Genomic DNA, 15,483 nt, shown 5'->3' with positions numbered 1-15,483 from the left:
AACCTCCTTGGATTCTACAGTATCTTCTTTTGGAGATGCAGTGGCTAGTATTTCAGATTAGGCTGTCCCATTGATTTATACAATGGCATTATCATTTTTACAATATTGTTCCTCATCCTTGTCGTAACCCATTTTTACATCTTGTTTGCTTTTTTGACTGCAATTGCACACTGAGCAGAGTCTTTATTGAGCTGTTCACAGGGTTGACCAGGTCCCTTTTCTCAGCTGATACAGTTAATTGAGAACCTTGTAAGCAGAGCCCTGAAAATCTGCAGGTATCTGCTTTGTATCTGCGGATATCCACATCTGCAGATGCGGATTTCTGTAAACCATTTTTGCAGCTCATAGCACAGATGCAGATACGACTTTTGTATCAGCTCAGGGCCCTGCAGCCCACACTCAGCGGAATGGAGCAGCGGTCAGCCAGCCTGCTGGGCATTCTGGGAGTTGTAGTCCCCCGCTTGCTCTGAGGAAGGAGGTAAACTGTAACTCCCAAAAGGGAATGAGCCACGCACCATTTTGAAGGTGGGGTTGTTCTTTAAATGAGCAGGCGGCAATAACTGCGTGCATTAGAGCCTCTGTAACCACGTAGGGGTGTCCAAGCTCACCACAGGAAGAGCAGCACTGCATAGAAGGACCCAGAATTGTAGCCTCCCTGCCTGGAGCAAGAAAGGAGGTATGGCAGGGGCGGAGCGGGTGGCAGGGCAGGAGGTCTCTGGGGAGAACGGGGGCCAGAGGGCGGTTGGGGACTTGACACAGCCCTGCATCATTGCTGCACAGTTACCTGTGGAGCTATTTAGAGCACTGCAAATCTGCAGATATCCGCAGATATCCGCATCCGTGGATGCGTCTACCCACAGACAATTTTTGCGAATCGTGGACCGGATGCAGATGCACCTTTTTGTATCCACACAGGGCTCTGCTTCTAAGACATATATATAATTTCATTTTTCTCCTCCAGTGTGCATTATCTTGCACTTACCAACATTAAATGTCATCTGCCATCATGTTGCCCGTTTTCCTAGATTGGTTAGATCCTGAAGTACTTTAGTCTTCTATGCACTTGAATAACCCAGATAACTTTGTCTCATCTGCAGACGTTGCTACCTCAGTGCTCACCCTATTTCCAGATTGCTAATAAATACATTAAACAGCATCAGACATATTATGGAACCATGAGGCTCCCTGCTGTTCACCAAGATGAAAGCTGTTTATTCCTATTTTTTGTTCTCTGACTCTTAGCCAGTTTTTGATCCGTGACAAAATTTCGCTTCAATGTTTGTTTTTTGGTTTCATTCTTGTTTTAAAAAGTCTTGCAGGGTTTGAGCATGAATGTGAACTCTGCCTGGGAGGTAGCTTTAACGTGTGCAACTATCACTTAATTGGTTTCATTGGCCTTGGCTGCATTAAAGGGCTCGTAGTTTGATATATGTGAATTGATCTTTAACCATTTTCTGTAACGTATTTTGGATAAACAGGGTTTCCTCTGTAGTGTTCCTGTATGTCTTCGTTTTCCACCTGTTTTTAGTTAACAAACCTTATTAACTGAGGAAGTTGCAAGGAAATGCTTGAATTTAGCCAGGAATGCTAGTACGGTGATAAAGCACAGATCTTGTTCCTCATTATTGGAGTTGAACTGATAGAATTTCACATATACATGTAATGATGAACCAAAGAATTCTGTTCTACCCTATAATAAGAGGTTTGCATACTTTACTACTGTGGTCCAACCCTCTCTCTCTAGAAATCAGCCAGATAATAGTGGTTACGTTGGATGACAGTCAGCGTAGTTGATATTTTTTTTTAAATTCAAACAATTTGCAACCATCAAGTTCTGCACATAGCTGACCTATATAACCACATGATCTTATTATCATTGTGTCCTCCCTCCACCCATTTCCTCCCTTTGTTCATTACTCTTGTTGAATATTTGTCTCAAATTACCCCATAAGCCATTTGAGGCAGTGATTGCATTTTTCTGTGTGTATCTAGAGCACTTAGTATAAAGGACAGTGAACCTCTCTGGGATCTTTGGGCAATGCTGCAATACAGATTAGTACTAATGATGATGATTTCTTGTCTAACACATGTAGATTGAGGGTGAAATCTTGGCCCTACTGAAGTAAAGGGCAGAACTCCCTGGATTTCATCCAGCTACTTCTATAATGTGAAATAGCTATGCACATTCCATGGCACCCTGGCAGATTTTTTATTTTTGGACTTGAAAATTTCACAACAGACAAGCTGTGGGGTTTTGTTAATGAACTTTTTTAGCACTATCTCCTCTCCCCACTCATCACCTCCACTACCCACTCTCCAGTATATGCATCTCACTGCAAAGAGGGAGTGGATGGGGTCGAAGCCATGAATCTACTGATCTGGGATAAGACTCAGCTCTCTTGGTGTCACTGCATCCTCCCACCCTCAACTTAACTCTTCACTGAAGATGATAAGATGGTACGGGAGGAGAGAGTGTGAGAACAGTGACCTACTTCCCTCCTGTCCTGGGTTCCCATCTTTCTTAGGGCTTCTCTACATGATGGGATAATGTGCACTAGAGGGCGTGATTTTTAAAGCACACTAATGTGCTAAGAATTAATTGGTCCATGTAGGCTGAGCTGATGCACACTAAAGGTTCCTTAGTGCTCTTTAATGTAGTACTGCACCATAGTAAAGTGCAACAGGGAACCTTTAATGCATACTAGCAGGTCTGTATGGACCAATCAATGTGCAGCACGTTAGTGCACTTCAGAGGTCACACCTCCATAGTCTGCATTACCCCGCTCTATAGACAAGCCCTAAGTGTCAGCATATTAGTCCACATCTCCTTTCGAGCCTTGCAGAGGAAGGTAAAGGTGTCAGTGGAAATCCTTATGGCAAAAGAGGCCAGGGAGGAGGAATCACTCAGCAGAAATTAGAAAAAAAAAACCTATGTGGAGATACATGGATGGAATGAGTGGAAGAGAGAGAGACTGGAAAAAGGGGAAATAAAAGAGATGGTTAAAGTGAGAAAAAAAACTCTTAGGTTAAATACTTTCATTAAATGAATTAAAATTCCTATATTTTCTACATCTGTAGATTTTGTGGAAAGAAAAAAAGAAGGCACTAACTAGTTATTTAAACATTTCTGTTACCTTTGTAGTTATTAATTGTCTGCTGTGGGTACAGTGCTGGAATAATTGGTATTCTGTTCTTATCCACTTTTTAGAGGTCCTGGTGTGGAGGCAGGGGTGTTCCTTCTTTTGGAACTTATCACATGTCAGTATTTCCCTTCTCTTTGGTATTGAGGTGAATATTTTGTTGAGGGGATGATTCACTTTCTTGATACCCAGCCTTATGCTAAGGATATGGCATCGGCTCCTTTAATTGAAAAGATGCTCTAAAAAGGGTGAGGAGAGATTTTGTTGTTTGATAGGGTTCACCACCCTCTCTAGATAACCATCACTTCATCCTTGGTTCTTAAATAAACTTTTGAAGAGCGGTTTTTTTTTTTTTTGTCCCATGGAATGCACCTCATGGCCTGTATTTTCACACAATATATTTGTATACTTTAAAGCCCCCCTACAAGAGTTTTAAAACATGCACACACACCCCACCTTCCCATCTCCTCCTGCAAATTACTGACTTCAAACACTATACTAGAAATTATATCTTATCCATTCTTTATGCAGTAGAATTTAAGGAACAAATTGTAATGAAATCCAACAAGAAAGCCTAATGTAAATTAGTCTGGCAAATGGTGTTACCCACCTTCCTGAGTTAAGATGTGGCGGTATTTTTTTAATGGGAGAAATGAATCCATTACCATGAACACCCCTCTCATCACTGGACATTTTGGGTGTATTTATCTCATTACCTATACAATCTTCCTTCTTTTTAAAATCAAAATGTTGGGAAGTATGCCTGAAAGCTGTCAGCTGGAGTGAGCTCAATACAGTATGTTCACTCTATCTTCCTTTCAGTTTTTGGAAGAATCTTTTTTAAAATTGGCATCTTGTAATCACTGCATATTGACAAGCTTTCATTGACTGTAGTGGGGCTTTTGTTTATGCAGTGATGGCTGGGCTGGGCCATTATGGATGTAATTCTTTTTATAAGAAAATCACAATTATTGTGGCCAATTCCAAGTCCCATTAAAGCCAATGGGGAAATTCCCATTAACTTCCTGGCAATCAAGATTGTGACATGCATGCAGGACTGGAATTAAATAATTAACAGAGGATATTAGCTAAAACTTCTGCATAATTTGGGGTTACCTCCAATCAAACAATGTACCAGCTGGATTCAAACTGGTTTAGATTATCATTAGTTTTGTCTGAGATGATGTAATGCTATTATACTCAGAGATTCCTGAGTGGCTAACTCCAATGAGCCATATCCGTTAAGTTCTGGAGTAACATGGGAAAGAGAGGCATACTATTTCTTGAGAAACTCCCTTTGTGGGTGCCTGAAAAGACAGGCAGGCTAGCAACAGCTGGTTTGGGGGGCGGGGGGGGAAAGCTTTGTAATGTGTAAGGATTTTATCTTATTTAATGAGTATCTTTTGCCATTCAGTGTGGAGCCTTGCTACGTACAATTCTCGTACTGATTAGTCATGTTGGGTTTATATTTCACTAACTGTTTTTTGTTGTTCGTTGTGGTAGTGATTTTCTCTTTATTTTCTCCCATTTGTTGAATAAACTGCTTTCATTTTAATATAACTGGAGTTTTTTGTGTAGACTGTTAGTGGGAACAATCACTGCTGGGCACCCTGCAGGGAAAGAAACTGAGTTGTGACCTCTAGGAGGTCAAATCAGGTTTTAAATTATCAGGAAAATGTTCACTTGCAGCTTCCAAAGCAGTGCTGCAAGGATGTTTGCACAGACCATTGTGGTCATGCAGGGGAGCTGACTGAACTATTCCAGGAGCAGTGTACCTATATTTAGTTACATTGCTCCACCAAAGGTTTTAATAACGGAGTGGAATAGTCCAGTTGTAGCTCTGAGAACAGCTTTTCCCTTTGTTTTTCCTTCCTATCCTACCTCTCTTCAGGCCATCTCTTATTTTTCATTCTCTTCCTGTGATGAATACTTTTTCTCTTCGGTTACATTCATTGTCATTAGCTCTGTCACACGAAACCAGGTCTTTCATAGCCAGTGCACCCACACTAGGAATACCAGGAGACATTGCCTTAGAAGAGGGCAATATAGTATAGGAACAATGTAATTAGTAATAGATTGTCTAATCTTCTGCTCTATGTAGTGCTTACTGAGAATGTGCCTGTGTGAAGTGTTGAAATTCAACACCTTGTTGCTAGTTTTTCAGCTCCATTTTCTATCCATTTCATAATGATTTGTTTTCTGAGCACTGAGTCAGAAAAATGCAATTTCCAGTTCCCCTGTGGTTATAAACCAGTGATGAATTGAGGAAGAATTGCCATTAGGTGGCACCCTAGCACTGCCAAGTGTGGGCCTCATGGGCACTGGGACTAGGCAGTGCCAATTCTTTCCTTATTCGAAACAGATATGAATGTAACTTTGAATCACACCTGTTTTTAGTATGTTACATTTATGTAAAAAAGAGAAAGCTAAAACTGATATTTAATGTGTTTCTCTTGACTTCAAAATACAGTATTAGAATGCAGAAACAAATATTTACTGGAATTTCTTAAAAAGGGAAAAAGAAAAAAGTATATATTTCCTTTTTCTGATATATTTGAGAGTGGTTCTTGTACTGTAGTATGGAAAAATAAATAGTGAGTGCTTCTATGCTGAGAAAAAATGCCCCTATTAAGAAAACTACCGAAATGCTCCAACACAGTAGAGCTTACAGTAGTGAGAATGCAGTGTTTTAAATTATTATTGTAGAATACTGTATATATTTATAAGGGCTTCATAAATTTTGCAAAGAAAAGCAAATAACATTCTGAATCAAAACTAAAGGGGAAACCAAATTTGCAAACTGGAAGTTGAGTCAGGAAAATCAAGATATTACTGCACTCTGCATGCAATCTTGTATACTGTATTTAGGTTTGATGCAAACACAGTAGTATACTGTATAGTAATGTATTGAAAGCAGCCTCTTTCTCCTCCTAAAATTTACTTCTTTCACACCTCTTTCTGCCACTAATCTCTGTTCTGGTCCAAAAAGGACAACATGTTTAAAAAAAAAAAAAAGACCATAAAAAACAACCATCTGAAACTAAGCAAATTGTATCATCTGCTTTCCTTAGCAAATAATATTATTTTCTTGGCTTTGTTCCCTTTCCATTGTTTGTTCTTGTTCTCATCATGGTCTAGTGTCATTATTCTTTGATATAAATTTCAAGCTTTTCAGGGCTGGGAGAGAGTCTACTATTACTATTTTATTATTTGTTGTTTATATTTCAGTAGTGCCAGGCACTGTACAAACACAGAGCAAAAAGATGGCCCCTGCCTTATGTGTCTGTAAAGTTCATGCACACTATGATATTTGATGTATACATCCATATTTAATATAGAAGGTGCTAGTCATAGACAACTGGAAGATTTATTGGGTGAAATAATCTCTTCCCCTCCCAGAACTGCTATATGGTTTTACAAACATTATATAGCTTCATTTCACTTGTGGGTGCAACAACCCCTTATCTACTTTTGGGAGTCTTCTGGATGAAGGTGCCACATATGTGTAAGACATTACTAGTTTTTGATGGGGATAACTCTCCAAATCTGATATAGACCAATTTAAATCAGGAGTAACTTCATTGACTTTATTGAAGTTTTACTTGTGTAAATGAGATCAGAAGTAGATCTTATCCATTTTGTTAGTTTGTTTTTTATCTGGGCATCTCTATAAGATCACTGCTGTCTGTCATATTTCTATTACAAATCCTTATTTTTTGTAGTGAGTGCAGAATTTTATTTTGCATAACAAAGTTGTTTTACTTCTGTTTAATCATGCACAATTTCATATTTGTATGAACCTAGGAATCATTGATTTAACAATAAATACATTTGATTTTGATCCTTTTATTTAGGTTTTTCAAATCAGTGTTGATTGGCTTACCCTAGTCCTTATGGATTCTTGAAATTTGCACACCTGAGGAAAGATTTCTATCCCATTTACACTTATGCCTTTATATTGTTGGTTTTTTATTGATATTCTATGAGCACTTCCATTGTCCTAGACACTGTCCACACACTGGAAGACATAGTACTTATCCTGAAGAGCTTCCAGTCTATGAAGACAATTTCCATACTAAGGGCTGGAGAGAGGATTACAATCAAATTGTATACAATTTTTATAATAATTAAAAATATAAACATCAACAATATCTGATTACCCCTCAGCCTAGCCATTACTGGTTAGCCAGTTTTTGTAGTGTCACAGGAGAAGTGGTTCTTGAAGAGAAGATGGAGGGGTTACAGTGAAATTCAGAAAGGTCATTTAATTTGTAGTGAATACAGTTACTCTGGGCTTATACCTGTGTAACTATCTTATCTGTCTATTTTAGAGATTTGTACTGCCGGCCATCACCACAGTATCTGAGCACCTTCCACAGAAATTTGATCACTAATAGTGAAGTCCCTAGTGGACTGCATAGAATCTCTGGTTCTTTTCCCTTGTAATTGACATCAGAATCTGGGCTGTTGTTCACAAAAGGAATGAGATATTTTGCTTTATGGGGTGGAATACACTAACAAAATTTCATTTGGGGAGTAGAGCCTCTTAATTTCTCTGTTTTTCACAGATGACCACTATAATATTGAATTGAGAAGCATCATATTCTACCTTTTTATTTTTGCTAAATTTGAGATCATGAATGTGTCATGGCTCATAGATAAATGCTATATAATCCATGATGAGTTAGAATTTAAATACTGCTGCACCAGAGTTTCAGTTTCTTACTCGGTTTTGACTAAGGATTTTTTAACATGTCTAAGTTTAAATCAAACTGTTGTATCCTCATGGGGAAACTGAAACTCACTCTTAGCTTTAGCTTAGGAATGCTAGCAATGATGGTATTTGGAATGGTTATACATAAATAATGTTTTCTATCATTGTGATATGTAGTCTAATTGATAAATTGCTTTCCTCAAAATGATGCACATCTTTATGTAATTTATTTTAAAGATTGGTCCTAATAGGGGAAGGTATATTCAGGAAACAAAGGCTCTACATGTACTATAAAACCCTCACCTAAATATGTTGGCAGTTTGGCTACCAGAGTAAGTCAATGAGTTTAAATTAAAACATTAAATGCCATGATATATTGTATATAGCTAAAAGACCTGTGTATTTAAAGATTGCTAAACTAGTATTAAGTCTTTCAGAGCTGTAAATTCTGGGAAAATTTGTTTCTCCAAATATAGAAAACAGAGAAATCCAAGTCTCAGAGGAAACATTAATGCCCCACTTAAGCAGTGTTAGCCTTTCATAAGCAGCAAATCTCATTCCTCTCTGGGGAGTCCCGCCTGGAACGTAAGATAACCTACACTTACCCTTGCTTTATTCAGAGTCCGTAAAACTCTACAGCTGCAGCTGACAGCAGAATATTTAAATGATTTGAACAGTGTAAATGCCTCATGTTCATTTAAATAACTGAAAAAATCAATCACTTGAATGCCAATGATTATTCCTATTGGAGTTTACATTTTTAAAAAGACAGAGCATCTGAATCCCTGTGAGAGCATTAAATTGCTATCTAATTAGCAGTTCTAAATTACATATATTTAAAAGATAATTAAAGGTTTGCAGGCTGTTCGAATAACTGGTTGTACATATAAATGAATCACTGGAAATTTGTTAGTAATATGCAAAGGTTTCTTTTATTCTTTGTTTTCAGCTTTGAAGTTAGGTAAAACCAAGCTCATGGGTTTAAGTCTGGTAGTGTTAAGATAAAGGCAGATGCTTTTAATTATTTCAGCTGAAACCCAAAATAATTATAAGCAGCTGTCAATTTTACATAATCCCAAATAAGGTTCTGAGACTGCAAATAAAATTGTAAACCTGAGTGTTTTGGTTTTTTTCAGTGAAATGAATCAAATACATGTCACTTTACTACTCAACTGTGATCTAGCTGATGATATGATCTAAAACAAAGTTCTGTTCACCTGGTCTCGGTAGTCATGTGACATAAAGCTGTGTTCTGTTTCTTTGGTTCCACCTTCCCCTGTACTATTTCCATATTTTCCATGTCATCAGTTTATACATTTTCTGTACTATTTGTAAAACACGCACATATGTACGTCTTTGAGTTGCCAGAATCCTTGAAATACAGGTATGGCATGAAAATGATTTTCTTGCATTACTTAGACAGGGGAATCTTACTGTATAGGACACATCTATTTGCCCCTACTACTTTCTTACTTGAAAAATGAAGGTTGTATATTTCCTGCTCTTCCCACCCCCTCCCCCCATTCTCTCCACACACATACACCATTTTAAGCAACATGGCTACCCTTGTCAGCTTTTGCAATATTGCTGGAAATTTTACAGTATGGCAGTTTCTCACTGCCAGCTGGCATGAATGATCAGTCAAAAATAACTGGTCTTCATTGCCAACCATAACCTAAGAACTTCTGGATTAAAGTCTTAAATAATAGACTTTTATGTGTGAGCCTTTCTTTTGAAAGGGAAGTTCTTTTTCACTTGTCAGAGAGTAAAGAAGTCACATTTTCTTAATCTTAATCCTAGGAGTTTTCTTTTACAAGCACCTTTTATGACTGAACATATCCAAGTGCTCTACAAATCCAGGGTCCAGCAGAGCTCAATAAAAGATATTTCAAAGTCACAAAATAAATGCAGGTCACAAAGCACAAGTACTACAAGAGACAAATCAGGACCATATAGCTAGGAGAAAATGCAAATGAAATAAATGGTTTAAAGGCCAGACAGAAGAGATTTAAATGGAGAAAGGATGCAGCCTCACACTCACATCCCGAGGCAGTGTGTTTTAGGGCAGTGCAGTGCATATTAACTGAACGCTCAGTCCTCTTGCATGATTTAATGTAAATGGATGGAACAGGAAGGTATTTTTTCCAGACATAAGGGTATGAAATCCCTCTTCAAACAGTCCCTCCTGCCTTCTTCTCATCGTTAATAATCCTCACACTCACCCTTTCCGGAACTGTTTTCTCTGGGTTTGTCTTGTGTTTGTCCTATCTTATCTAGACTGTAAGCACTTCAGGGCAGGACAGTTGTCTCATCTGTGAACCAAATGCTGAGAACCTTACATTGTGGCTTTTTCCTCAGCCTGTGCTTGGAAGAACTACCATTGACGTTTGCCATTAGATGGAGAGAAGGGAGACTCAAGGGGTCTCCACTTACTTATATGGCCCATGCAAGAGCCTGACACAGTACCTCCATTTGGGGAAGTGAAGGGACTAGTCCCCCATTGCAGGAACATATCACTCAAAGGGGTCAAGGAGGAGAGAGGCTGTGTACCACAGCCATGTGCACAAGCCCACAGAGCAGGCAGGCCACATTTGGGGGAGTAGTGGCAGGAATAGTCTGTGCTGTTTTAAAGGTTGGTGCAGCCTGGGCAATCCGTCTGCACACCAAGCAATAACTCACTACTTGGATCAGTGGCTGAGTAAAGTCCTCAGCTACTGGCCCTCTGTTTGTTAAGCATCATGGGAAATTTCAGTGTTATATGAGTTCCCAGTACAACAGTGAGGGTCTTTCCATTGAGTGTACTAGGAATTACTTCAGACCATAAATGATTTTTAATGTTAATGTCCAGAACCTTAGAGAACTGACAACAATAACCAAGCTCTCCATAGAACTACTACAGTATGTCTGTAGTGTCTGAGTTTCCTAGTAACTTAAAAATCTGTATGGAAAAGTCTTACATAAGATAGAACATAATTTTTATATTAAAAAAAACCTTATAGGATAGTTTAGAATGAGATATGATGGCTCAATATAACTGCATATCTATAGGTCTATAAAATCTCATTGTTTGGTCACTTCTATATGATCACAATTCATTAAAGCATTTACACACATGCTTAAGCACATATCTATTCATCAAACCATTTAGGCACAAGCTTAACATTAGACTCAGGCTAAAGTCCCATTGAGTTCAATGGGACTTAACTATGTGCCTAACATTAAGCATCTGCCTAAAATGCTTTGGAGAACAGAGATGGACTTTTGAATCAGATCCTTGATTCTTAGTGTCGTTCCCATAAATCCCTATGGAATTTCTATAAAAATTTACTGATTTCTTATTAAATTCTGTAGTGTTTGTCCATAAGGGTGTGAACACAACAGACTTTTGATAAATTTTTAAATTAGAAATTTTCATTCTTTTCCTGACTGCTACCTTTCATGCCAGAATACTTTGGTCAGGGAGAGATTATTTCTGCCACTCTAGTCCTTGGAATTTGGTCACAAAGTATATTGTTTGCTACAGTACTTTTCCACTGGGGATTCGGGCTACAGTTCCCTGCAATATACTGGAACTTCAGAGGATGCTGTTTCAGTTGTTTACTCTCCTCCACTACTACCCATTATCAAGATGGAGCATGTGTCTACTAAGTTCCCATCTAGGGTGACCAGATGTCCCGATTTTATAGGGACAACCCTGATTTTTGGGTCTTTTTCTTATATAGGCTCCTAATACCCCCCTCCCCGTCCCGATTTTTCATATTTGCTGTCTGATCACCCTATTCTCATCATCTTAGACCTGAGATTTTCAGTTGTTAAGACACCACTCACTCCCTCTTGAGTCAGATTGAAGTGAGCTGTAGCTCACGAAAGCTCATGCTCAAATAAATTGGTTAGTCTCTAAGGTGCCACAAGTACTCCTTTTCAGATTGCTACACTGTGGCTTTATAATCGCATGCCAAGTCATGTTAAATGCAAATGTTGCCTAACCCATAGGGGACTTCTCAGGGGTAAAAAATAATCAAAGCATAGAGCTTAATAAGGGCACATATAAATAGTTTTATACTGGGCAGCAAAAAAAGTGACTTAAAAATCTTCAAGCAGAACACCTCACACATTGTTCATGAATCATCAAGTATTAAAACAGTTTGGCCAAACCTCAAATAAAAGACACTGATTAAGAAAAAGGTCATTATAATGACCAAAGGAAGTGGTTGCCTATTTTATTCAAAAATATGCATTCTTGTGAGAGAGGTTTTTAATTTAAAAGGTGATTAAGAAGAAGTCCAGTGTGCTATTCAAAATGTTTTTTTTTTTAAATGCAGCATGTATCCTTCATTTTGCAGGTGTTAATTCACTAAATAATATCACCACACATTTTGTGGTGGCCGAAAACTGGATTAACAGTGCCCACCTTAGATCTAGCTCTTTCTTGCGTGCTCTGAAAGGAAGCTAATTTGGTAGAATTCCTAGTTTCCATCTTTCCTAGTGTATATTTTACTAATTTGTTTCAGTGTATTACAGTATGAATAACCTTGCAAATGGGTTTGGCTCCAGACTTCAATCAGTATTTTATACTTCAACAGAGAGTGTCAGACACAGAAGTAAAGATAGGTTAAATTCAGTAGAAAAAGAAAATATATGGATGAATTACATTTTGTAAAGAGATTTTTAAAGAGGTAAATTGACCCCAAGCTTTGTTTTCAGTATGTAAAAATTAATCTTAGGGGGATGTTAAATACTAAAATTAGAAAGGAACTAGAACAGAGTAGATAGACAGCTTGTGAAGTTCTAAATATACCAAAGAGTATTATTATTAACTGCTCTATAATCTGTCTATCCATCTTTTTGTATTAGGCCCCAATCCGGAAAATATTTACACAGATGTGTAATCTTGCTCATACGATAGTGCAACTAGTCAGATATGCAAAAATTACACACTTGCACAAGTGTTTGCTGGATTGAGTATTTCAGGTCGTATGCTGGGCCTATGGAAGTCAATGAAAGTTTTTGTGTTTTGTCTAGCACGTTTTTGTAGTATCTAAGGGTTTCCCGTATCTGCATGGCAAGGAGAAATGTGTGAGTAACTAGTTTTTTTGGTAGCTAAATCAAAGAGTATATAAAAGCAATTAATTTCAGGTTGCCCTAACACACAACTTTTTGAATTTTTCGGTCAATTGGAAATGGTAAAAAAATTTCATTTGGGGTCAGGTTAAATGTTTTATTAGGCATGCAATGAAATGTTTCATTTCATTTTCAAGTTTTTACCTTTAAATATTTTTAATACAATTGAAGTAAAATTCAAAAGTCATTTTGAATCAAAAAGTAAAAATGTTCCTTTTTTAAAATGTCACAACAAGCTATTTAGACACTCTCAGAATTCTGGGGTTCTTTTTGCAACTGAAAGGATTCAGTGGATTCTACAAAAATTAGCAAATTGCTTTGGTGGACCTAAATCTACATTTTTTCATTGAAAAAAAATTAGTCAAAAATGTTTTGCCCAGCTCTTATCGTGAGTTCCCTGCTGAACCTGAGGGAGGTTTCTGCTCTTCTTCCTTGCATGGCTATAGGAAACTTCATTTGAGATATGCACTTTTGTTTCTACCTGTAAGTTCTGAATTTTTGAACACTTGTCTTCTGGTTGTTAACAAGTTCCACTGTGGTTCAGTTCACTGTATAGCTCATACTTTGGATATGTGTGCTCTCTGGACTCTGTTTCCATCTCTCTTTGAATGCATGTTACTTAAATGAAACATATGAAAACCATAGAGTTAGTATGAAAAAGAAGTCCATAAACAAAATGATATAGTTGGGTTGCCTCATATTTGACAGCACAGTTCTGTCTTCAGATACATAAGCACAGCTCCCTTTGTCTTCAGTAACAGTTCTCACATGTGTATGAGAACAGAATATACCCCAGAAAGTCTTAAATGTATGTAATGGCTTTTCTACAGCATGCTTTAGTCCACATCAGAGGGTGTAAATTGTAGTCTGCCTCACAGTGTTATGCACTAACTGACCCATGTGGACGCTGCTGGTGCACCCTAAAAGTTGCGTAGGTCACGTTAACGTAGTACTGTTGGAAAGGGGACTATATTAACACATACTAGGGAACTTTTATTGTGCACCTGCAGCGTCCACACAGGCCAGTTAGTGCATGACACATTTGTGCTGACTAAAATTTACACCCCTCTGGTACAGACAAGTCCTAAATAAAGGTATAATTATATATTGGCAGTAGTTCAGGAGTTATTACATGTTTACTACACCCAAATTATCCCACCTCATGTCTAACTATGTAGTATTTGTCAACGCTCAGTATCTAAAGGTCTGACTGCACACAATTTTTTGTCCCAGTTTAACTAAATTAGTTGAAAAAAAATTATAATGATTTGGGTAAATTGGTGTGACCCCATATGTGGACACAGTTATACCAGTATAAATATTTTTATATCATTATAGCATGTTTTGAAATACCTTTATATTGGTATAACTGCATCCACACTAGGGGATTGCAAACTGAGTGTAAAACTGCAAAAACTAAGCCCTCAACTTGTTAAGTGACCTTCGACTAAGGCTTTCCACAGAGGACCTGGCAAGTGTTTGTCTTACTCAAAAAGAATAATGAGAACTGATTCAGGAAGTAATCAGATGTGGCCTCTCACAAGTACTGCCCATGGGAATGATTGGAGGAGCGAAATCACTGTGAACAAAAGTAAGAAGGCAGAGCAGCATTGTGATCTACTACTGGCCAGTGTTTACAACCCCTCCCCCAACATCTCTGTTGTAAATACAATCTGGCAACTGATCCCCTGAAAGAAATATGCAGCTTCTCCAGAAGGAATTCCTTCTCTGACATCTCTATTTTTTAAATTATTCTGAGACTACAGATATGACCATGAGTTCAATATCCAGTTCCTTTAATTCAGAATAAAATTCATGAGAATAGAAGTCAGTTTTAACCTCGAAGAAGGAAGGCATCTCCCCGGAAGATTAGGCTTAGTGCAAGTGTGTATTCCCCACAAAAGATGACTGAAAGTTCCTGCCTCTGCAGTCTGTGTGGTAGAGGGGCCATCGTTCCAAGCCTGCAAAGTTACAAACTTGATTCCAGAACTGTCCAAGATCTCCCTGTTTCTCTGACCGCTCTTGGTAGAAAGTTTTGTGTGTTTTTTTTTTTTTCCTTTTAGCCATTATAAAAAGTAAAAGGCCTAGAAAATGAGTCTTCAACATTTTAAAGCACACAAACATTGTCAGCAAAATGTACGCATGTTTCAAATATGTTCCCATCAATTCACTTAAAACCATATGGATTAATTTATCCACTTAGAGAGCTGGGAAATCCTATGTAAAACACACTCTCTTGCTCCATACCTCAAGATGTTTGTTCTTAAACTAGTGGGGTCGCTGATTTCTGATGTTCAGCAGAGGGCAGAATTTCCTATATTATAAACACCGCATTTGTCATTAAAGATGTTTACTTAAAATGTGAAATTTACAGAGTAACAATGGCTGTAGTGATAAAAACTATAACATGCCATTATTAGTATATTACTTTCTTTTTCCTATTAAATCATAGATAAAATGTAATATCAGTAAATATTAACACCAAGCTTCTCGAGACTCACAGCTTAT

General features: G+C 37.8%; 1 protein-coding gene across 1 annotated transcript in view; it reads left to right on the top strand.

Moving 5' to 3' along the window:
- CACNA2D3 (calcium voltage-gated channel auxiliary subunit alpha2delta 3) overlaps window positions 1-15,483 on the top strand; it is a 722,234-nt gene that overhangs the window by 555,061 nt on the left and 151,690 nt on the right. The window lies entirely within an intron of this gene.

Source organism: Eretmochelys imbricata, chromosome 7, assembly GCF_965152235.1.
Source record: "Eretmochelys imbricata isolate rEreImb1 chromosome 7, rEreImb1.hap1, whole genome shotgun sequence".
NCBI classification, from domain to species: Eukaryota; Metazoa; Chordata; order Testudines; family Cheloniidae; genus Eretmochelys; species Eretmochelys imbricata.
Note: the sequence above shows the minus strand (reverse complement) of the source record. Positions and strands in the feature narration are given on the sequence as shown.